Here is a 21,960-nt window from a genome sequence, read left to right as displayed (position 1 = left end):
TTAGCATGCCCCAAAGCATCCCTGAGCCCCGCCGCCCTGCCCCCCGGCCGAGCTCTCTGCGTCCACATGCGGCCAACTTACACCAGGGGAGGACGGGCCCCTCCGGCCCCTCGAGGCAGGATCTCCCCGAGGCTGCGGACGTGACCCTGCCCTACTTTGTGTCACTCCCCAAAAAGCACCTGAATGCCCAGTACTGCTCAGCCTGATAAACCAAACCGTTGTACCTTTAAGGTGCCACTCCAGAAAGAAAAGGCCTTTCAGCACAGGGAATAGCATCGCCTTTCCTCCACGCACCATCTGTTTGCCAAGATGAAGAGCTCCAGGCTGGGAGAGGCTGAGTCATTCAGACAAGAATAGGTCCCGCTGTACTTACACTTCCCAGGTCCCAAAATAAAAACCATGGCAAGTCATTGACTTTGCTTACCCCGTAGCAAGCACAGAGCTGGTGCAAGGAAACACCTGACTCAGCCGTTACCTCCTCCGAACGCAGAACCAGAAGACGAACGCAGCCCTGGGACCCCTGCAGTCAATGGTCCCTTTGAGTAGCCTTATCAAGTTTGATTACTTTTTCAGAGGGGGAAGGGGAACTGCTGCTTCAGAGCACCTTTACAAACATGTCTGACAACTCTGCCACATATAGACCCGTATCGTCCCACTCTGCAGGGAAACAACACATGATGGATCCCAACGGGCAAGACTCAGTGTGTGTTGGGATGCTTGGAGGTGCCAGCAGGTCCCTCCAGGCTCTACGTATCCCTGAGGACTGAAGCCTGGCCATGCGCCCAAATTTCAGCATTCGACCTCCTTTCTTCTCAACTAGCTCAAGAGGTGATTTTGAACAGCTTGAGGTTCTTCAAGCCAGGATATTTGAGGAGAGAGAGGGGGGTTTGTCTTGTCTTCTACAACTTGAAACCTCAGATGCCTCTTGTCCCCAGACCTGGTGGGCTCTGTAAGACTCCTGCTTCGCTGCAAGGCCTGGGCACGGCCACACAACGCCAGCAGCCCTGTGCACACCCCTTTGTCATTGCAGGGCTGCCCAAGGGCACAGCGCTATTCCCTACACACATGGGAAGCCTGGACCAGCTCCAGCACCCCGCCAGAGCTTGGGACACGATGCAATGCCACCTCCCCAGCTCTGAAACAAGTCAGGCAACAGCGGAGCCCTGAAATGCGCTTCACTACACAAAGTTTTGCTGCCGTTACTCGCCCTTTCCATAGCCTTGCCAGCTGGGAGGAGGCAGCAGCAGGTGTGGGGATGCAACTCTTTTCCTGTGTGGAAACAGGCTTTCCCTGAGGATCCCCTCGAGGCAGCTCCCCACGGCCCCGTTTCGCTTGCTCGGCCTCTCCAGCCACCTCTACCTGGTATGTGCTGGAAGAGCTTCTGGCCCATCGAGCAGATGGTGCCGTTTGAACAAAACTGGGAATAGCTATTTAGCTGGCATCCCAAGGGGAAGCATTTGGAGCTGCTGGGTAAATAACTCTCCGCGGGCCAAATGCAACGCGCCATCACCTCTGTGGGGAGCAGCGAGAGGCTCACCTGGGAGCCGAGCCCACCAGCTGGCATCACCGCCGCCACAGCGGCTTCTGCAGAGGTGCCCAGAGCCTCCCTGGCAGCATGTGGCCCCCTCCGCCCGTGGCAGCCCAGCCAGGGGTACCGCTGGGCTCAGCAGCAGCTAACCCAGCAGCAGCAATTGGAATTCCCCCTCCGCATTCCTGTCCCGTCCTTTGGGGGTATCAAGAGAGCACACACCCCCCTCAGGCTCAGACATCCACCCTTCTTCTGCCTGAATCCTAGTGGAAATCTGGTCTCAGCCCTCCATCACCTCTAAAAAGCCACACAGCCCGGTTACTCGGTGCCATCTCCCAGGCTACACAGCAACATTGCCCGGCCCCTCCTCAAGCGTTAGTGTATCAGTGGCACAAATATCTTTATGCACTTCAGAGCAGACGTTCCTGGGACCCTGACGTCCCTGTGATAACCCGTTTGTCCCTGTGACCCTATTTGCCCTCTTATAATTGCTACTCAGACTTCCACACAGACCCCAGCCCTGGCCGCTCCTGTACTGTACACCCGCTGGCTCGGACGGGGGTGCAGCTATTCACCCCCAACCCTGCAGCAAATCCACTTGTGCCCTTTCCTGTGCACTGCACTCATTCATCTCCCGGAACGGTGCCTCTGTCGCCCATCAGCTCGGAGCAGACCTCTGCCTGGGAGCGAGGGCTGGGCGAGCACAGGGAAGCAGCCCAGGGAGCGGCCAACCTTGCTTGGGGTTTCTGGCATCTTTCACTTGTGGTCCAACCTAAACAGTATTTAAAAATCATCATCTTGCTCTCCCCTCCCTTTCTTTTTGTCACCTGCAAATTTAGATTAACAAGGAGGTTTGACAAAGTGCTTCTGCATATGTTAATAAACCCATTAGTGTCGGCCCGCCTGACATATAACCTGCAGAACCTCCAATGTTTACTAATATGATTGTCAAAGCAGAGGAACATTACTTTTTAATGACATTTCATATCACTTCAGTTGAAGTAATATCCTGGGACATGATAATCAGAAAGCCATTTAGCCACAAAACTATGTGCTGAATAGAGGCTGGTGCATGAAAGATGCTCATTTTGTCAGAATTAAAACATTTGTGTTTGCTTCATAAGTTGTAAGCGCACTTGTGGAGGAGAAACGTGTTGTGAAATATTTATAGGAAGCGGCTCGGTTCAGGTAAATGGGGCTTCCAAATGAAATGTTGGGAAAGGTTGTTATTATATTCGCTCTATCTTTTGCATGCAATACATCAATTGACAACTCACACGTATGATATGCTTAATAAACCGACGAGATTTTAGAACTCCCCTTTAAAGAACATTTCTGAGGTGGTACAACTGGCCATTACTAGCCCAGCTGAATTTATTGCTGCTTTCAGAGTCAGGGAATGGCTGCGAGGCAGACTGAGATGGAGTTTGATTTTATAGAGCACCTCTCATGCTCCAGGTGATTCCAAAATGCTTTATGAAGCAACGAGGGTGGCACAAAGACAGCGGCGGCACAGTGACTGCAGACAGCCCTGCTGCCCTTGTTAATAGTTCTCTCCCCGGCTTGGCCATCCAGGGCCACGCAGAGCTTTGCGCTGAGCTCAAGAGGCAGCAGGTCAAGGACCAGAGGATGCCCAGCCAGGGGAGAGGGAACCCGGGAACTCCCTGACACGTCCTCCACAGCCTCAGAGCTGCACTGGGGTCTTTAAATAAAACAAAGAAATTATCCTGGTAATAAAATAAAGATGCAAAAATTAATAATAAATTAATAATGTCTCTCTTTTTTTTTTAAATAAAGAATCAAGAGGATCCCTCCGTCAGTCTGGTCAGAACCACCTTTCTGATAGAAACTAGCAATTGATTTAGTTAAGGTCTCCCTTCGGAGGGTGGATAGAGCTGATTAAAGCTGTGCGTGCACTATTAATAGGAGCAGGATGCCTTTCTGTCATTATTATTAATTATGCTGCTGTGATTACTATCTGTTCATCCATTCACCCATCCTCCCTTCTATAATCCCAGCACTGGCCAAGTGTGTCTGAATACAAATTCTTACTCTCTTTTTTGTTCCCAGTTTTCCAGGGGACGGGGGAAGGAAAAAAAAAAAGACAAAAAACTTAATTTACAGGATTTCTTAGTATGTGTGAGAGAGAGACTGTGTCTGTGTGTGAGAAAGTGAGTGAGTGGGTGGTAGGAGACAAGTGGGAGTGACACATGGGGGAGCATTTGTCTGTGAAAAATGCACAAAGGGAAAGTTAAGTCAAAGAAAGAGACTTTGCGTTTCATGTTGAAGCCACCGTATCCCCGCTTCGTCCTCCCTTGCGCAGGAGCAGGCCCACGGATGGGGTCTGGGCCCCTGGAAACCCCTTTCCCACGCTCACAAGCGCATCCCTACCTGGGAGCCAGGTTCTCCTGAACTCTCAGCCACTGTCCCCAAGACAGTCAGGAAATTTTCCTTCACCAAATGATTAGACTGTGATAAGAGGAAACAAATGGGCCCTCGGAGCAGTGAGGGCTGCAATAAGAGATGAATTATTAGTCCAAGATGGAAATCTCTTTTGATAAATGACCGGCCCCAAGCAAGGAAGAATTCAGCAAAACACATCATCATCTTTGTTGCAACACAAGACACAACCTTATAAGGGCCAACAAAGCCTCCGCGCTACCACCTTGACCAATTGATTAATCAAGTGCATCCCACAACGTCAGTATGTTTCCCTCCTTGCATTAGTTACAGCTTCTAAATGCGGAGGACAGCGATGACGTGTTCAGTTCAGGACCTGTTTCGAAACAGTGGCTGAGGCTCCCCTGACTACTGCTACCACGGAGGGCATCAGGAAAGAGGGTAGAGCAACGCCTGCAGATACATCTCAAGGAGCAGCGTCGAAAGCCAATCGATCCATAAACCACTTCCAAGCTAACGCAAACCAGCACCGAGCCACCATGGTCTGGGAACAAAAAAGAAGGGAGAACCAGGGTTTCCCCTCTTCCTCTCCTGCGAGGAGCCTGGCTCCGCGGGGTGGGGCGATGCCTCGTACTCCCAGTGAAAGAACTGCCATTTATTAATACTGGCCCAATTCCTGATATTTTTAAAGCCTAGTTCAGAGGGGGGGAAAAAAAATCCATTGGCGTCACTGAAAATAGACCTGACAATGAGGCACAGGGCAAGGCACTGAAATCAGCAGCCTTTGCCATCACAGCTTCTCTGGGACCTCTGGGTGTGGGGCTCAGTATGCCTAACTCCAAGCAAGGTACAGGAAGGACCTCTGTGGATTAGTACCCAGCCACGAGCAATGACACCACTGGAGTTTCAAAGTCCCTATAGCCTGGAATGCAGTAATCCCTGGGGACTGGTAACTGGGGCCTCTGGTACCACTATTTTTAGTGGGAGATTTAACTAGTAACAGCAGAAGTGTGCACATATATATGTGTGTATATATATATAGGCTATGTAACATATATATACTTTTAAGAAATCTGACAGAAATGTCTCAAGCTGGAATTGCTAAACATATCTTTGTCCTCCCCCAGAAGCCGCTACCAAAACACACCTCTCCATCTAATGAGATTAGCAAGGTACCATGCTAGATCTTTATTAGTTAAAGCTGACCATAGTGCAAAACTTGGCCTGAATCGTAAATGAGCTGACTGCCAGAATGAGGAGTGCAGCCAGCAAGCAGATTTATTCCAAGCAGGTCTCTGCTGTTTGCCTTGGGGAATATGCTTCCTTCTCTTTAACTCCCTGAAAACTGGTAGCCAAAGTTCGGCTCTCCTTATGCTCCCTGAAGCCAGCGGTACCACTGCTTCCCGCTCACGCTGGCCTTATGCAGGCTTAATTCCACTGGCCATGGTGATTTACATGAATACAAGGTAAGAGAGAAACAAACTTATTTAGGCTGGCGGCTCACAGTAGGATTTAGCACTGAGGACATTTATATATGGCAATTCCTGCCTTCTCTACTTTACTTGACTGGCAGTACTTGACGGAAAATATCAAATATTAATAGTGAAGCCCTGGATGTTGATATCAGCTGTACTTATTTTTACGGCCATCTTCTGCCCTCAGACAAGTTAGTCTGGCTCCCAACATCTTTCTTTTGTAAACATGCGGGCAGGGAGGAACAAGTGAGAAAGATAATTTCTATTATGAAATGAATGATGCTGGCCTATCCTCACATGTAGTGGCCGATAGGAAATCTTTCACGGGGTCTGCACATTCCTTTCCCAGGTCACGCCCAGAACCTCCTTTTAAAGGTCTCAGGAGGACCAGCACATGCCTTGGGGAAAGGAACAGAGGCCAAAGCACGGCCATGTATGAGCATTTCACTGCAAACAAGCTTCTTGCTTTGGAGTAGAAATGGGAAGCATACGCAGAACAGATCTGGTTTCCATCAGCCCGTTATTTATAGCATTGGTTTCACACCATGGATTATACACACTCATGCTTGTTCTTTCAGGCGCTCTCAGTGCTCTGCCGCACTTCCTTCTCACCTGAGCAATGAATATGTGTGTTTTACCCTGCCACGATCAGGCTGTTCATGTCTCATTTAGTTGTGCGCTCACTAAATATGCTCCACAGAGCTTGGCTGCTCATGAAACGAGGGTTTGCAAGCAGACCATCTCCAGAGCATCTTGCTGAGCCTTGGGCTAAGGTGGTGAAGACACACTAGCTTATCAACAGTTCACAAGTGAGAGATCTCCTGCAGCCTTTGGGTCAGTAGCCTCAAAGGACTAACTACCTCTCTACCTCTAGTTGGATCAATTGAAATCGCCTTTGGCACAGAGAAGAATATGGTCTCACGAAATAGCAAGTTACTTTGCTCAGCTACTGCACTCTAATGGCTGCACGGTGGCAAAGACTCGATATGAAGTCCCACCTTGGCCAACTCATTGGAGACTGCACCAAAGACCTCCCATGCTACCATCCCATATTAAACAGCAGAGCTCTCTAGCTGAGCCTGACAAGCTCCAACCCAGCACAGTTCACAAGGAAATCTGCAGCCCATCCGCTTGCTGATTTCTCATAGAGAGCGGTTCAAGGGTGGTAGGTCCCATCTGGTACGCCTGGAGCCATCCAACGTCGTTCTAAGTAGTGAGGTTAAACAATGGCTGTTTGGCCTCTGCTGCCGATTGAATGAGATTTGTTGTCCATAATAAAACGCCTGGCACATGATCAGTCACTGTATATAAACACAAATTACACTAAGAAAAGCCAAGATACTGTCAAACAGCTCCAAAACATCATTAAAACAGAGGCCATCCCCAGTCAACACATTCTGAAGAGCCATGAGAAAACTGACAGCGTTCATTAGGTTCCCCTCAGGTAGACACAGCTGATAGCTCTCCTAGAGCGTTCCCTGCCGACACGCGCATCACAACACAAAGACTGAGGCAACTTTTAAGACACCCAAGACCAAACAACAGAATATGACACAACACTCTGTCCCTGAGGCCACAACCGTCAGTATCAACAAGCTACCCCTGCTAGATTTAACTGGGAAAGCAGAACATGGGTCTACATTACAAACACAGCATCTTCCCCCAGACCCACAGAAGTAAAATTGACAACAGCCTAGATAAGTCTCCTTTGGAGGTGTGAGCTTGCCAAGCTGCCCTCCAGTAGGACCTCACAGCCATACCAGGGGCTCCACAGCTGCTGCAACGCGTAGCAGAACAGGCACATTATGCCAGGGTCACCTTCTGGGCAACCGCGGCTTAGGGAGTGTTGACTTAGTTACCAGAAAACCACATAAGCACTTTGACTAAGCAAGAGGTACTCAGGAGACTAGGTGATAGGTTTGGTCTACTACTAAACCTGTAGGTGGTTCAAGTTAGGGGAGAGGGATCCTACACCCTTCTTCTGGAATCTGTGCTTATCAGACAACTAAAGGGTACCAGAACAGGAATTCAGGAGGGAACTGTAATTACAGTCTGAGGGCTGTGGGGTGGAGGGCACCTGCTCACACTGAGATACTTAAGGTGCTTAATAATTTAGCTTATCAAAAAGAAGAGGAAGAAGTACTTTATTAGCAATAAAGAGCACTTAGTAAAGAGGAGATTTCTTATAGCAGAACTCTCTTTAATCTAACAGACAAAGCCATATCAACATCCAATGGCTGGAAGCCAAAATTAGACAAATTCAAACTGCAAGGAAGGTCCCAGTTTGTAATTGAAAGAGTAATGAGCCATTGGAATTACTCACCCCGGGCTGTGATGGATTCTCCACCATCTGAGTGGATGCTGTTCTAAGAAGTGCCACATTGCAGGCACATATTTCTGTGCTTGGGAATTATTGGTAACGGCTTTCCAGCTTGCGTGAGTTGTTTGTGCTCTAACAAACAAACAAAAGAAGTATTATCCTGCTCAGCTAAAGATGGAGAAGGGAGGTAGAGTGATTTTAAGCAGACAGCCTGTGACAGTAATAGGAACAGGACTCAGGTCACTTAAATACTATCATTGCCCAGCCACTTTTCCGCTCTCCAAGCAGCCCACAGCCCCAAAGCAGTCTGCATTTTCCTGGCAGCACCCGCAGCTAAGTGACACCAGGTTCAGCACGTAAACTCAGAGCCACAGGCCAGGTCCAGACGAGAGACAGGGAACGGACCATATCAGCCAAACACTCCTACTGGGAACACCCCCAGCAACACCTCCAAAGCTGCTCCTTACAGGAAGTCTGAGAAGAGCAGGACATCCAGGTGAGGGATGGTTTTCCTGAGCTTTCTGCATTTCCAGTAAGAGCCCTCCCCGGCGCCAGCCTGCCAGGACTCAGCTCGCTCCACGCCTTTGTCCAACAGGAGTGTGCTCACAGAGCCCTCGGGCATACAGCATACACCCAGTGTGCTCTGGATGGGCGCCCTGCAGATGACCTGCTCTCTCTCTTCCCAGGGAGCATTCCCATCTCTTGCATGCAATATAGGACAAACTACACGAGAGGTATATTTTCATCATATTTCCAGCAGGCAGGAAAGAGAGAAAACTACAGGGGAAACAGTCATCTGCCACGACACCTCTGTGCTGGACCCATTGTACGGGAGCGCTTGCTGCCAGTCATGATGGAAGCGCAATAAACACCCAGGCTCAGATACTCCCTCACTGAGAAACTCTATTTTGCTGACTTCAAGAGTATGCAATAAAAATTAGCAGGAAGGGCAAAGAGAGGTAAAAGCGCTGAAGGCTAGACTGACTCCCTGTTGGGCCCTGGGAAAGAGGTACACCCCAGAACTGGGTGAATAAATGATTTCTTTGCCTCTCTGGTAAATAATTTCAGGTTGCCCTCACAAAAAGACACAGAGATCGATTCACCTCACTTGAAATAAAAACAAGTTTTAAAGATGCTTAGATATAAAATAAAATATTTCACCAACTTTGTCTAGTTTTATTTGGGTGCTGTGAAAAAGGCTTTTGAGAAATTAAATGTAGGTAAAGACACCTGTTTTGAAATAACCAAGAGAATTATGCCAGCTTGGGAATGACAAAATAAATCCTTTTGAGTTGGAACCATTACAGATAGTCTTTCTTGGCTAAAAAGACATAATAAATTTGTGGACAGTTTTTATAAAACCCCTGCAGATGCATTGGTGAGATTTCATGTAGACCATAACCAGGAAGAACTCCGCAACACACCGGCTTGGAACGGCACAAACAGAGAAACTCTGTTCCTCCTCCTTTCCCCAGTCCTTGCCTGCAAACACATCACTACAGTTAACACACAAAACACCATTCATTATAGTCAGAATCCAGGAGCACAAAGTTAGCTCTTACGCTGGGGCAGGGATCAAAACGTAACAAAAATCTTAAAAAGCAAGGATGAAATATTGAGCCCTCTGAAAGTTCAAACAGAAGGGAATGTTACCGTTTCTCAGGCAAATGTAAAAACATTATTAAAGTATCTTTAGCTTTATTCATTCGGGTTCATTCACTCACGTCCTGTGAAGGTGCTCCACATTCACACGTGGTAGGGTGGCTCAGGGCACAATTCAGCCCTTAGCGGCGATACTTTGGGTTCACACCACCGCGGGGTACCCAACTGCCGGGGCTCAAAGGGGGCAGCTCTGCTCAACATTCAGCCTCGTTCTGCCTCGTGTTATGGTCAGCAAGTCTTTGGTTCAAGAGCTGTGTTACCTGAGGTTTGTGGGGGGCACCTGAGCATCTACAGGGCTCCTAGAAGTGCTCCATAATGTCAGTATAAGTTATCAGGAATAGTTATGGCTCCAAGTAAACAGCTTCTTAATGACTCAGAAGCTACTGGAAATGTCCAGACCTTCATTGAGAAATTACATAGTTAAGTCCACAGCAGCTTGGGTGATTCTTAAGAGAGGGATTGTTATTACAGTAATAGCATATTTCAGGTAGGAACCTAACCAGAGACACTGAAACAACCCATGCAAAGGCACACGCGATGTCAATACATCCTGAGAAAAAAATCAAGCCAGATTTGGCCAAGGCCGGCCCAGTGGCTTGCCCTTCCTTGTGATGGTCAACAGAAAATTTCAGCAGGTGACACAGGGATGAATAATTTGGCTGGATGGGCCTGAGAAGTGGAACATGAAGGCTGAACTTTAGGGAGAAGCTCCGGCCTGCAAGCCTGGTTGAATGGACTCCTGAAGGAACCACCTCACTTAGGGCATTTTCCTTGGACTAACTGAAACCCCACAAAATACACCCTGCGCAACCTGTGCGCGGGGTGGCAGATGGGCCCCATCCGTTCATGGGCTGAGCAGGTATCTTTCATGTCTCACTACGAAGCTTTGGTGTTTCTGCTGTGCCGGTGCATCACCCTCAGCCAAATTAACCAAGCCTATGCTTCAGCCTTTAGCTTTTTCTGCCCTTTGGGCCTGGCCCAGCTGGAGAAGCTGTGGTCTTCATTAGCAGGAGAAGGATCTTCTTCTAGGTGCCACAGGACCTTCTGCACTTGTGTTTTTATGCCATTCTGCAAACACAGTTGGTTTCATGAGTACTTGCAAGAAATCAGAGCCCCTGGATCTCTTCTGACAAGACTTATTTTAGCTTCTCTGCTTAGAGCAGCAGCAAGACTACCAAGAACTGTCTCCTGAACAGGAACAATCTGGGATTCAGACGAGAACAAAAAAGTTCAGGAGGTAATAATCATTGGTCTGTGTGTCCTTCCTACTACCTGACTTCAAGGTTCGCTGTTTTCCAAAATGACTGCCCAGGTTTGGATCAGCTCAGGCATCCCAGAAGGCTGAATACACACAGCTACAGATACCCCTTCCCTTGGAGCAGCAAGAAAGACACTGCCTGAACCACAAGAAAAGCGGGATGGATGAGAAATTCTTCCCTCACAATGGGAAATACAGCAGTCAGGATACTGAGAGGGTGGTCCGCCTGTTAATTCAGGAGACAGAATTCAAACTGAAAGCTCCATGTGGAGCAAATTAGCAGAAACTAATTCTAATCCGTCCCACGCTGGCACAGAGGCACGTCAGCCCTGCTTAAAATTGCACCTCCCTTCAGATCTAGGCTGCCCCTTGTCCTACGTGGAGAAAAAAGGACGGGGAGAAGCTGCATCACAATCTGCATGCAGATGGTCCGTATTATTGAACCTCTGTGGAGTATCAGCTACTTGCCCCTGTGCCCCATGATAAATCACAGTCTCCTTCAATGTTCTCAAGGAAGAGCAACGCTCTCCTGGACTCTGATTGGGTTGAAAGTCTGACTAGTTAAGGAGATGTAAATACCGAGCCCCTATCAGCCTGTAATTGTCATCATCATCCTGTTTAGGAAACTACTCACATCTTTGAGCAGTTACTCCATGTCTCCTCCACCCAGGAGAAGGTCTGGAGCCCATTTCCGGCAGCCGGCAGCGAGCTGCTTTTCTTTAGTTGACACAAACAGAGTTTGTCAGCTTGTGCATCCTCGGTTTCTGCTTGGTTTAAAGTTGCTGCAGAGTCCTTGGGAGCAGCTTAGCAGCTGGAAACGGAGAACTCGCAACCCTCGCCACAAAGGTGCCCATTCAGCAGCCGCCAGTCCCCCGCGTCCTGCCCAACAAGAGCATCCTCTGTGCGGTGGCCTTTGGGACGGCGTCCTCGGTCCCCGCCTGAGAGGGGGGAAGTGACACTTCCAGTGGCTCTTGTGGAAGGCATGCATTCACTTTCTTCTGCAGACAGAAAACTGAAGAAACACCCTGCCGGGCCAAAATAAATACATTTGGCATCTTTCCTGCGTCTGCACCGGCACGTTCGTGGCACTGAAACTGAAAACAGGCCTGAACCTTATTTACACTAAAGTCTCTTTCCATCACTTTGGCAGTAGGAAGGGGCTTAGTCTTGGTACATATTATATTTTCTTTTCAACATGTGTAAATGAGGATCAAGCTTTTACATTGCTTAAAATAGATGTAAATGACCCTTTATGCTGTCAGAATGGTGTCGAGAGGCCTTCCTGCAATAAAAAAAATCAGCCCTATTATGCTTTCATATCATGCTCCATTCATTTAGTTCAAGTTTCCCAAACTCGGGCAATTCCCCTTGACCTTGGCAATCTGTGCTGAGATTTCCGCTGTCGGGACTAAAACTAGGGGCAGAAGAAGGGGTGTGAGCTCAGACAGAAACACACCAAAACCTTCCATCTAAACCAGACTTGAAGACCCATCGGGAAGAATCCCCATCCCCAAACTGGGTCTAGGCCATCTGTGACAGATTTATTCTTTCTATTAGTTGTTCTGGAGACTCTTTAAAAAAAAAAAAAGTATATTCCAGTCCTCTTCACAAACCACGAAAAGGAGAAAAAAGGGAAGCAGAGAGAGAATAGCAAGACATGCTGTGCTGCCATCAGGGTTTTGATGCCTCGCAGATGGACTTGCCATGCCTCCTGCTCAGGCCCAGGGGAAGCCACCACGACATATCCCTGCCCAGGCCACTGGCTCTGCTCAGTCGCCAGCTTGCTCTGTGCACATTGAAGGAGACGAGAAAGGAACTGGCCTTCCCTGGATCTCTACTATAAAATGCATTCGTTTTCCTTGAAGAGGTAGTCTCTGAGCACTGACCACACAAGCAGACAAACAACTAGCTTTATAAGCTACCCAAGTTTTTGGTGGTTAAGGTCGGTGATGTGATCCCCATCTCTTCTGCCTGATTAATGCGGACGAGATCCATTAGTCAGCAAGAGCTGACCAAGGAACAGGCTCAGACCAGACAACCTGGCAGCCCAGAAGAAGGTCCCTCCGGTTAAGGCAGCCCATGCCCTTAAGCTCAGCCCTGAAGAAAGTGTCTCCAGGTACCTCAGATGCAGAGCGTCCTGGTTTTCCACCTTCCTGTTGCTCTGTTCAGCAAGTAAATCACTAGGGCCCTTAAAAGAGGTGATACATTTCCACATTGGTGTCTTTTGCCATTGGGTAGGCTCTAGAGCCAAGACTGCCTTCTCCCCTTTCCGCTCCTACTTGTGGTGTGGACTACTGAAAGAGAAGGGCATTCATTCCACCTCTGGACTATTAAATCCAGATCCCATCCACGCTACTGCAGCCCTAACCTCTCTCGCTCCACCAAATAAGGTCTGCTCATAAACTACCCCGTTCCTCTGGAGCCACCATCGCATGCAGAGACGTCCTGACAGGTCGTCAATACCATCTGCCCCTAACAGCTGGAGCAAGTGATACCCAACCCAACTGCAGTACAAGTTACTGGAATATGCTGAAGCTGTGTCAGCCGATCCCATCCCCAGAGCCGCTCTGCGGGCACCGCCTGGCCCAGCGCAGCAGCGAGGCCGCAGGATAACCCAGCCGAAGGGCAGAACATTTACAGTAACTAACATTTTCTTTTCCTTTCAGAAGAATGCACAAGGGATTCTCAGTGCTTTCCTTACCACCCCCCCTCTTTTCCTCCGTAAAATAACCCTCGCTCCAGCTTCGCTAGCTGAATGCTACTTCACAGCTTTTCTCCAGAAGCAGTTGCAATTGGAAACACCCAGACAAATCTTATCCAAGAGTTTATGTCGAACAGCTCAGAGGCACCCTGAAAAGTGCAGCATGCTACCCAGAGTGCTGCAGATTATTATTACTTTTTTAATCTCAGTATAGTTCTGGGTAAGGTTTTAATTGGGCATTGTATTTCAAAGCCAGGGAGTAGGATCTATGCAAAGCACTGGACAGTTTCTGCATTAATTGACCATCAAATCCTTCCCCTTTGCATCTGCATTCTATTATTAGAGAATGTAAAGCAGTTTATAGGGCTTTTAACCTCTTCAAGCAAACACTCTGTGGAAGTTATGCTGCTGCAGGGACCATATTAGCTTTATAGACTTCGTTTCTAATCCAAGGAGAAGAGAAAAATGGAGAAGAGACAGAGCAAATTAATGATTTTTTATGGTATAAATTCAGCTGGTGTAAATCAGCACAACTCCCTTAACGTTGGTAGAGTTATGCTGATTTATGCCAGCAAAAGATCAGACATTTGATCTGCAATGAGGTCCTCGTTCCCAGAAGACCAAAATGGTACCAGACAAATCTTCACAGACAATTTATCAGCCTTCTCAACTACATCCTTCCCCGTTGCATGGAAAAGCCCTGATCGGATGCCAGGGTGCCATCTGGCAAACTGGGTACCACGGCATTCATGTGCACTGTGTGCTCAGTCACTTGGAAGAAACTCACCTTCCAGCCAGCCACTTTGATGGCCTCTGTGACCACCAGCCTGTCCCCAGGGCTCCCGTGACAGTGGGTGCCAGAGAAAGGCAGAACCATGCCGTGGACTGGGAGCCTAAGCTGAGCCTTGCAGTCTCTAACTAAAGCTGCTGAGCACTGCTTTCTTCAGGGTCTCGCGGTTGGACTCCTCAGGGAGTAAGCACCATTCCCAGGTCAAGAGAACCAAGAAGGAGGCAGCCCAAACTGTCATGGGTTCCTGTGTGCAATGGAAATGTGGAGGCCAGGCGTTATCACAAAGGTAAGAAAACAAGCTTCAATAAGTATTGTGGTGGCCTGGGCCGATGGCCCTTCCCTTGCATAGGGCGCTGGTTCCAAGCAGCACCAGATCAAGCCTGTGGATTTCTTGGGACCTGCAGCAACTCACCTTGATGGCCCAACCCTGCTGGGTAGCCACAGCTTCCGCTCAAAGTAACATGAGTGCTCAAATATCTCTCCTGTTCCAGGGTGAGAGCCAATATCCACCATTTCCACCCAACCAAAGATCGGAAGGATGACCAAACCGTCACACCAAAGGTCCACCTAGCTCATTACCTTGTCTCCACTCCAAAGAAGAGCAGATGTTGAGAGAAAACATCATCACCATAGCACACACACGGTACTTCCCCTTCCGAGGGGACGCATTCCCCTTACAGGGGGGCTTGACACCTGCAGACCTGCATAGCTGTTGCAGGAAGAGCGGGAAGCAAACCCGCTCCCACCCTAACCGTGGCAGGAGAGAAAAGGGGTAGTTCTGTGGTGCCTCTTTGAGAAGAGTCATCTGAAGGGGCAAGATGAAATCTATCCTTACAAAACCAGACAAGACAAGCAACATTTGATCTCCTAGCTCTGTGAGCAGGATGAGAAGGGAAAGTCACCACCTCGCTTGCCTGCTTTGCCTGTTTTCTTCGAACAGTTGTTCCACCACCCCACAGCAGGTGGGATTCTCATTTTGTGAACTCCTACCCTATTTCTTTCTTTCACAGTAACCCCAAATGTCACTAGACAGAGCCCAGGACAGTGATTATGAGCTTGCCAACAGCGGTGTAAGGGCCAGTATAATTATCTTGTTCCTAAGCACTCAACAGTCCTTCCAAGTATCTTGTATTTAGTTACTCGGTAAGGTCCTGAACGTCTGGCTCTCAGGCACTATGGTTTTATTGCTACAGAATGAGCCAGAAACCATTCAAAAGCTTTAAAGGTCTTTTTAAATAGTCAGAATGAATTTACAGTGTTGGCTGCCTGGCAAATGCAACAGGCATTTCAAGTGGAAAGGAACAGTCCTTTATTGCATCTGCTGTTGGCATTTAGGGCACCCTGATCGCTAACAATTCCTCAGCTCCAGCGCTCGGCACCCTGCAGGCTGCTGGCTGGGCAAAACCAAGAGGACCAACAGACTGAGAAGAAAGGGTCTAGCTGAAATCAAAGCCTGGGTTGAGAGTTAGCTGAAAAATTTCATTTCAGTTCATCAGAAAATGATCATTTTTTCAAAAGCTAAAAGTATCACAGAAATGCCTTGGTTTCAATCACCTGCTAGTGAAACATAAGCTGGGCTCCACCAGCAAACCTTTCCCAGCTCTGCCTGCCCAGAACATGTCCCACCTGCCTCTCTGTGTGCCACCTCATCCCAGGTGTCTGGGTCTGGCCCCCTGGACTTTCTAGAAACCAGAGCTCTTGACAAAGTCTCTGGAGATGACTCCTGAATAGCACTGGTGTCCTTGAGGAATATTGCCAAGGAGACAAGGCTGAGACAGACCTTAAACCAAGTGCAACCCTCCCTCCGCCCAAGCTCATGGCTATTGGCACCCCATCTCAGCCATTTCTTGACACCGCCATCACTAACCCAGCTGGTGGCAGGCCACTCAGCCTCAAGCAGCATGGGAGAGGGGAGGAACAGTGGATGCCTTTTTGATGGTCTAAAAAGCCCACAATAACTTGCCATTTCTTGTGACAGATCAGAGGGATACAGGAGCAAGAGGTTCCTAAGCCACTGGACAAGCAGCTGGAAGAGCCACTGCATGTGTAGACTGATGAACAGGGATTCACACAGCTCTGGGGGATACAGGAAAGGACTTCTCCAAATTCTCCTGCTCCATCTCGGCTAAGAAGGAAGCCCACAGCACCCCACGCCGTTCCCGTGCTCCCGCTCGCCTGCCCTGCATCCACCAGTGCTCCTCCACCCACACCCGCAGGGTCACCTGGCCCAAGCCCAAACCACCTCGCTCCCTTCCAACGTGCCTGTGCCATACCCCAGCCCGGTCAGTGGGGGCTCCAAGATCCCTCTGCATGACGGACGCACAGCACAGTGCAATTACATAGGAAATCCTCCATTACCTTCCACTCCATTTGGCCCCTTTACGAGCAAATGTGAGGCAGGGGCTGACCTGCACCCCCCTTTGCAGGAGCTGGCTCCAACCTCCCCATGTCAGGCCAGATGTTTCCTGACTTGGTCAGTTACTGGTGTTCTGGGGCCTTAACCTCCCCATTCTGGGCACAAGAAGGCCCATCAAAATTGCCTATCTTCTCCACTGGATAGTAAAGGCCAACTCCCCTGTCCTTCCTTGGCATAACTTCTTGAAAATGCAAGTTTCCTCAGGACACTGAAGAAAGGCAATTAGCACAGATGATGATAGTCAGGAAAACATTTTAGAAAGGCTTAATAGAATAATTTAAAGGTATCATTATTAATTATGTCAATTAGAGTACTAGAAAGCTCAGTGGTTTTTCATACAGGTCGGAAAAAGGAAAAGGAACAAAACCAAGCAACCTCTATGAGAATGCTTGAGAAGCAATAACGAGCTGTGGAAGCCAAACAAGATCAGTCTCAGAACAAGCAAGCCAAATCCTCTGCTTGAGTAAACCAGTGCAGGTCCCCTAGAGTTCAGGGGCTTTGGGAGAACCAAGGCTACCTCCCTCTGACCAGGGCAGAGGATATTAAAGCTGAGCTTTCCAAAGACCTTTCGGGAAGTCAGCTCAAAGTCACTGCAATTAAATGAGCCAAGGAATTCCCCCAAGGCTGTGCAAGAATCTCCGCTGCTCCGTTCTGCTGAGCTGCTCTCCCGAGAGTCACCAAAAGAAGCGTCACCCACCTATCACACCCCGACGTGCCGTCGGGCTGTCAACTCGGGACGTTTCCTGAGGATCGTGCAAAGGCCATCAAGCTGACCAGTCATTAATTCTCAGGAAGCACCCACTGCCTCATTGGTAATTACCTAAATAAACTTCCCTTTCATGGTGTGTGAGCCGAGGCCTTTCTTTCCGACACGTCCCAAGAAAGTTTTATTTAAGGTAAGATAACATGAGGGTTATGTGCACGAGCTGGGCTGCACCTGACTAAACACTGGGCCACTGGCGATGGCCGGATGGCTCGAGCAGGATTTCACCGCCTCGCTCGCCTCTCCTCCCCGGCCAGCACAGCCCCTTCCAGCTCGCAGCGAAACAGCCCGTGTACGATTTCCCCTTATATATGCAGCGTATATCCTTCACGCAAATCCATCTCATAAATCACTGCATCCCAGGTGCACCACGGAGTAATTTGCTAGGAAAATACTGTTCCAACCAAAGGACCCAGCATACCACAGTGGTCTTCATAAAGGGTAATATCCAGAGGAGGGGTGACTTGGAAACCTGCCAGCCTCCGAAAATGATTCATCCTGCCTGACCTTAAATCTTGGATCCTGGCTATTGCAGATGGAGCCGCCTTTGCAGGCAGGAAGCGTCAGTCATGGCCGTGTTCGTATCCCCTCCCTGCCTGCAGCTACAGGGCCCCAGGGGCACGTGAGAGCCCCCAGTTTGAGAACCTGGGGTTTGGGGTATGAACTGCCCCAAAATAACCAAAATGAGGTTGAAGAAACACCAACCCGCAGCATCACTCAGCACTGGCACAGAACCAACCCTAGCATTTTGCCTTCTGCGACTTCACAGAGAGGTGCCGCCTGTGGTCATCTCACCTGCATGGCTTTGCGAAAGATCTTACTGGTCTCAGTGATTTATGCTTCAGTCAGCTGAGATCCTGGTCCCAAAACTCCAAGGATTTCTTAAATTTTAAGACTTCTGATCTATCAAGTGATCTTTGTATCTCCGATACAGAATTCTACCCAGGCATCTCGGTTTGCTGCAGTTAAGCCAACAATAACCCACGCATCTTTAGTTATCACATGTTTCCCCAGTATTTAGTATACTTCTGAACAACTTATTCTTATTTACCGCTGTCAGGAATACGCTTTGCCAACCAGACCTCTGACCCGCTGCCATGTAGACCCATGAGATAGTGTAGGGTTCCTTGCAAGCACAGGACTTGTTTTTCAGAGAAGGCAGCATTAAGTTACCGAAGTAAAGATCCATTTAAGTCAAAAGTTTAATAGTTTTGCTGTGACAAGAGAAAATCTCAGGATATCAGCGAGTCAAGGGAGGAATATTGTACTCAGCTGAGAAAATGGACAAGCAGTCAGACACAACAGCATTTCTACAGCTCTGACAAAAAAAACAATAAACTCAAGCTCCTGTAGAGCTTAGCTTAAGCCAAAAGGATAGAAAAAGGAGACAAAATAGGGAATTAAGATATTTCCCCTCTGTTGATATTAACTACAGTAATGGGGTGACATATAATGGCATAAGAAATCTTAACGTTCATAAGAAGAAATTCCCCAACCTGCGTGTCTTTCTGGTGTTTTTTAGTAACATCCTAGAAATGGACATTTTAGGCCATTTAGACCACATCAGAGGTATTCAGGACTTGATCTGCATTCACCACAGCCAGTACTAGCTGTCAGGCAACAGCAGCAGGCATCAGGAGCCCAGAGGGGGTCTCGGTGGGTCTCTGGCCCCACAGCGCTGGAGCTTAGCATTGCCCACAGGTATTTATAACCCTGAGGACAGAGAGCGGCGGTTGAACAGGATCACTCGGGGGCAGGGACAAACAGCAACATGGGTCTGCTCAAACACAAGCACCTAACAGCTGCTTTACTAGCAAGCGGCCCTCCTGCAGACAGCTGAAGGATGGCGATACATGCCTCCTCCCAAGCAGCTCGGGGTTGGCACGTGCTGCCAGACGGGAGGACTTCTGTTCCTCAGTGCGCTCCTCACTGCACCTCTCAATACTATGGGGCAGTTGATGTCCAGCAGACATGACTCTCGGGGCTAGCATTCCCCAGAGAGGTCCTCGTGCGCTCCTAGGCTCCCTGCGTAGGTCCAGACACACGAATATCTAGCCCAGAGGTAGTCCAGGAGGGAGCAGACTTGTTCAAACACACGCCGGGGACAGGGCTCCCTGCCGTTCACCAAAATGCTTTGACCCCTGCCCTCTCGGAATGAAACCAGCCCCTCAAAACTACCAGCGTGAGGAACAGAAAATTGCAAATGACTTAATGTGGGATGGAAAACTCCGAGTTTAACGATCACAAGCTGAGGCCGCTAATCTTCTTGTCATGGGAGCAGACTCACCCGGCAGAAGGGAATTCCTGCCTTTGACTGGACTAATTGAAGGCACCGAACTCTGCACCCGTTATGGCTTGATGTGCCTTAATCCAATGTGACATTCGACATACGCAAGGAACGCAGACGCGCACATACGGTTCTCATTGCTTAAGGGGGTTTGGCATCCGCGGGGGCGTACCAGCTGCAGCACGCTTCCTCCGCTCGCCCTGCTGGGGCGAGCTGTGTGGGGTGGCAAAGTGGGGGACAACTACTCACCCTGCAGAAAGTCCCATCTAGGGGAGAGGAGCGTGGTCCAACCCAACACTGAAAGGTCATTTGAGAAGGTGGGGATGGGACTGGGATTCAAAGCTCTCCTCAAGTGAAGTGAAAGCGGAAGGTGCCGAATGAGCAGTGCCCGTCTCCCTCCTGTGCAGGTACAGGCACAACCAGTTGCCGGGCCTTGGGAGTGCAGAATACTTCCAAGCATGATGGTACACATGATTGTAAGATCTCAAATTATAGAAGAATTAAGAATTAAGGTGAACCAACGGGGTATTTGGATGGAGTGATATGAATCATGGGTATTGCTTGTGTTCCTCACCTCCTGTCCAGGACTGGCCTCTTGAACTCCAGGGATCCATCGCCACGCTCGACCACGCTCAGCAGAATCCTGAACCAGCCCTGGGAAGAAAACTTGCTTTAGACACAGAGGGGAAGGAGACAAACCTCCTCGTACTTCAAGGCCAAAAGCCCCTTTCTCCGCAGAGCGCCCCGTGCAGGGAGCAGCAGGGCGCAGGGCCGTGCCTTCCAGCCCTCTCCCCAGACCAGCCGAGCACTCACGCCGCAGCGATGCCGCAGCACTGGAAGCGGCCCGGGAGGGCAGTCGGTGGCAGACGAGCTGGGATGTTCGTGCCACGGGAACACCTGGCTGTGAAGACGTAGTCTGAGATGCGGGCCCTGGAAAACAATAAAGCTTTCCCAATGGCACTGCAAGAAATCAACTTCCCTCTTCAATTACTGCTTTTTCTGTAAAAGATTAGGGTCCCATACCATTATTACTTGCATTGTCAACTAAAGTGTTGATCTGCTAGGTGTACGGCAGCAGGCAGTGTGTTTACATCCGAAGGTCTCAAGTTCATTTCCAGTTAATGATCCATAAGAGGAACTGTAGCATTTCTTGCAGGAAGATTGCTTGGAAGCAACTGATAGACTGGCTTAGGCTAGGGTAGAAACAAAGCACTGAAATATTGTCATGAGTTATAAATCAGGCGAAGTCAGCAATGCTCTATAAGGAACAGTAACGTTTGGTGCACGCTAGTGCCAATAGCTGGTCAGTGAAAGCTCCTTCAGAGTTAAAAAAGGAAAAAAAAGACGGTGACTTCAGTATGACTGAAATGCAGAACATGTTCAAATTCATATTTAATAAAGCAATTATTGTTTATTATTGAAGTACCAATTGATTATTAAAAACACATTTATTGAGGCTGGACCACAAGGTAACAGATATGTACCTCTGGCATAGTTGCGAAACCTCAGTAAATAGCGATTATTAGAAACAGATTTATTGAGGCCTAACGATACCATAAGATGCATATCAGTTACAGAGCTCTTAAAACCCGATCAGTATGTTCTTAAGCCATTTTTACTGAGGGTTTATAGCTCGGCAGTAGGGCTACATGTCTTCATTTAGCAATGTTAAGCCACATGGAATATCTTAATGCTCATTTGATACTTAATTAAGGTAGTGTTTGCAGGGAAAAGACTACACCAACCAACAAGAACCAGGGAAAAACACATTTTCCTGCTTCCAAAAACATAGATCAGAGCCACTATTTGACCTGTTGTCGAATCTTTTCATTCATCTCTGAACCCCTCTTTCGGTGGAGCATGTGGACCACGGGTGATCCGCGGGTACGACTGTGCGACACGCAGAGTCGCGTCCGTCCCGGTGCCCGATGCCACGAGCAGAGCGCATCCTCCTGCCCTCAACCACGCAGCTCCAGCCTCGGCTAGGCTTTGACCAACTTGCCCTCAACAAGCCATCGTGCTCCCTGAGGGCCTTCGCCAAGTCTCTCTGTGGCCACGCTGTTGTTGCCAATCAACTGTAATCAACTGCAACGACACCAAAACTGGACAGAGACCAAATACTGCCCCGGAGGAGAGAGATGAGCGCTGCCCACAGACACGAGCGCACCGGGCAGAGGGTACCCCAGACGTGCAGCCCTTGTTTATTCACAGGGAACAAGTCCCCTCCCATCACTCCCTTCATAAATGCTTGAAACGCTTGCCCAGTAAAGCCACCCTTCCCTGCCAGCCCCCACGGCACCTGCTTCTGCTGCCAGATCGGACGTCTCCATCCCCCACACGTGGGGTACCAGACTACAGCA

The 21,960-nt window shown here is 49.0% G+C and overlaps 1 long non-coding RNA gene across 9 annotated transcripts in view; it reads right to left on the bottom strand.

Annotated features, from left to right (window-relative positions):
- The window catches only part of LOC135315915 (uncharacterized), an 87,389-nt gene that overhangs the window by 18,225 nt on the left and 47,204 nt on the right, over positions 1 to 21,960 (bottom strand). For 7 of the 9 annotated variants that reach the window (XR_010375399.1, XR_010375400.1, XR_010375406.1 and 4 more), the window contains 2 exons: positions 20,624 to 20,793; positions 20,175 to 20,254 (listed from right to left, as the gene is read on the bottom strand). This is a non-coding gene — a long non-coding RNA (uncharacterized LOC135315915). Of the gene's footprint in view, positions 1 to 20,174; positions 20,255 to 20,413; positions 20,531 to 20,623; positions 20,794 to 21,960 lie in introns of all 9 variants that reach the window. The other 2 variants (XR_010375401.1, XR_010375405.1) reach the window with 2 other exon arrangements.

This window comes from Phalacrocorax carbo, chromosome 16 (assembly GCF_963921805.1).
Source record: "Phalacrocorax carbo chromosome 16, bPhaCar2.1, whole genome shotgun sequence".
NCBI lineage: Eukaryota > Metazoa > Chordata > Aves > Suliformes > Phalacrocoracidae > Phalacrocorax > Phalacrocorax carbo.
Note: the sequence above shows the minus strand (reverse complement) of the source record. Positions and strands in the feature narration are given on the sequence as shown.